General features: G+C 37.0%; 1 long non-coding RNA gene across 1 annotated transcript; it reads left to right on the forward strand.

Moving 5' to 3' along the window:
- Nucleotides 1–2,068: 2,068 nt before the first annotated feature.
- Nucleotides 2,069–2,624, forward strand: LOC117616219. Its single transcript, XR_004584114.1, has 3 exons — nt 2,069–2,162; nt 2,264–2,404; nt 2,550–2,624. It is a non-coding gene; the product is annotated as an uncharacterized LOC117616219 (long non-coding RNA).
- The last annotated feature ends 266 nt before the right edge of the window (nt 2,625–2,890 follow it).

Raw genomic sequence — 2,890 nt, forward strand, 5'->3', positions numbered from 1 at the left:
GCCCGAAGAGTGGATTAATGATGGAGTACTCAACGCACACGTGTATTATCTACAAGAAAAGGGGTCAGGGAATTGGTACTTCCCCACATATATGGCGGTAAGCATTCATATTTTNCATACTGTTATAGTTTGTCATTTGGTAAATGAATTTACGCTTACAGTATATGTGAATGTAGGAGCAAGTTCAAAATACAAGAGATGGTCAACTTTTCGAATTGGCTGTCAAACTGAGAAGGGAAAACACAAATCGGTTCACCGTAGGGCTTAAGAAGTGCGAGAAGGTAAGAATTTAAGTTGTTATTTAGAACATCTTTAGTGTGCTTTTGTATACGCATGTTTTTCTAAGTAAGTCATTGTGCTGCTAGATGTTCATTCCCGTTTTTGATCGAATCGGGAGTCATTGGTATTTGATTGTGGTGCTTCCTAGCGATAAAAAAGTTGAAATATGGGATAGCCTCCCCGGTCCTAAGTACAACGCAGGTCGTTATCAACAAGCAGAACGAATTGTAAGTTTAATTGACGTAATGGTCCGTTTGTATTTTTATTGTCCTAACAACCCGACTAAGAATTCATTTGCATTGATTGTGTTGTAGATGAAAGTGTTGGACCACATTTACAATGAGGAGATTGTCAACTATTTTGAAAAGGGATGGCAGTTTGCAAAATTCAACATTGTGCGAACTGACAAGGCCCGTAGACAAGTAAATGGATGCGATTGTGGTGTGTTCGTTATGAATTGGCTACAAGACATTGAATGCANATCACACGGTTCAAATAAAGTGAGTCGGCATATATATCGTTTCATGCTTTTGTCAAATGTCTGATATTTTTGTTAATCATATCTTTGACGGGCTGTTTTTTATTTGCAGTTTCAACATGCAAGTGAGCGCGTTCGCATTGCACTATCGTTGCTGAAGAACCCAAGAAACCGGCGTCTAAAGGAAGTAAGGGAGTCCGCTCGAAGAGTTGTCGACGAACAACTTGACAAGTTGGTCGAACAGAAGGATCCCTTCATCCCTCATCATCCCATCGCAAGGAAGCCAATAACACGCTCCCAGGCAAAGTAGATTCATTTTGACAGTAGGTGATAAGGGTTTACAGTGTACAAATTAGGTGTAATGGCATGTATATATCCCTATTTGCGCACAGTCAGGGTGCTTTTGTAGTATAGCAAGTGCAATTGCATGACACGATGTAATTCCATTATTCGCTTAGAAATGGTATTTTGGTTTTCTTGACGACATAGAAACATTTCATGACCAGATCGAACCGCCTAGTTTCACTTGTTTGCTACGGTATGTGTCTTGTTTGAAGATTCATCCACTATAATTCTATTTTATTTCTATTACTTTGTATTTAGATATAATTGAGATATAATCAATATAAGTTAATATTGATTTATTACCATAACAAGACTCATTGTTGATGCACTTCAGATTTGTTCTAAACAACTGAAGCAAACGAATTACAAATATGAAATCAAATTTTTTGTTTAGAATTTAAAATTATATAGAATCTTCTTCTAAAAACCATGCCATTGTTTCGTCTTCGGTTGGGCCTCAGTACTATGTTGGGATTTTGTCCTTTGTAGATAAGGACGAGCTCGAGCCTGGTTGTGCCATTTTGATGCATAATAAGGTAATTGGGGTATTGGGTTTTTGGGGTTTTTGATGCTGGTTTTGTTAATTTTAGCTCTTGTTGATAGGAAATTGGAATTTTGCTTTGATAAATGGTTTGGGAAATGTGGGCAATTTAGTTTGTGATTTTGTTGTACTCGAAACCTAATCAGACTGTGATACTTAGTTGCATAGACAGTCTCCATTCGGCTGCTACAGATGATACTTAGTAATTCACTGTTAAGCGGTCATCTGCAAGTCGCTCAACATTGATGAAAAGATTGTAAATTACTGTTAATCAAATGTTCCTGATGATCTTTTGTCTGCAGGTATGATGCCCATTCAGGTGGTGAACGTGAAATTCAGAGGACCATGTTGGAGTTACTGAACCAGTTAGATGGGTTTGATTCAAGAGGAGATGTCAACGTCATCTTGGCAACAAATACAATTGAGAGTCTTGACCCAGCCTTGCTTCGTCCTGGCCGAATAGATAGGAAGATTGAATTCCCTCTTCCTGATATCAAAACAAGGAGGCGCATCTTCCAGGTAAATTGACACGACTGTTTATAAGAAATAAACAAATTCAACATGAAACGTGCCAAGTTTTTATGGTTGTGAGTAACGATGATTGGATCTATTGATTGCAGATTCACACATCCAGGATGANGTTGGCTGATGATGTCAACTTAGAAGAATTTGTTATGACCAAGGATGAGTTCTCTGGGTCTGATATAACGGCAATATGTACTGAAGCTGGTTTGCTTGCTTTTAGAGAGCGCCGTATGAAGGTGAGAAAGACACTTTGATCTTCCAACCTCCCTTCCCCATCTTCAATCTCTGAAATTTGTTTATCATTTCTTACTGTGTTTGATTCAACTGGTTGCTTAATCATTGTAATTAACGTGGGNGTTACATTTAAATTGTGTGCATCAGGTGACACATATAGACTTCAAGAAGGCAAAGGAAAAGGTGATGTTCAAGAAGAAAGAAGGGGTTCCGGAAGGGCTCTATATGTCTTCGGAAACTATATATGAAATAGTAGAAAATAAAAAGGTCACAAATATATAAATTCTATATTATATATATTGCTATATGAATTATATAAAATAGACATATTATCTATAGAATAATATAAAACTAAAAAAATAGTAAATTATTATTATTATTTGTTCCATATACTGTAACTGCATGCACATAAGGTTGATGGTTAAGGTTGTGCAATTGCATGTACTTATTCCTGTTTGCATACAGGGACGTTGTGTTTGCAGTATATC

The sequence above is a fragment of the Prunus dulcis genome, chromosome 1 (assembly GCF_902201215.1).
Source record: "Prunus dulcis chromosome 1, ALMONDv2, whole genome shotgun sequence".
Taxonomy (NCBI): Eukaryota; Viridiplantae; Streptophyta; class Magnoliopsida; order Rosales; family Rosaceae; genus Prunus; species Prunus dulcis.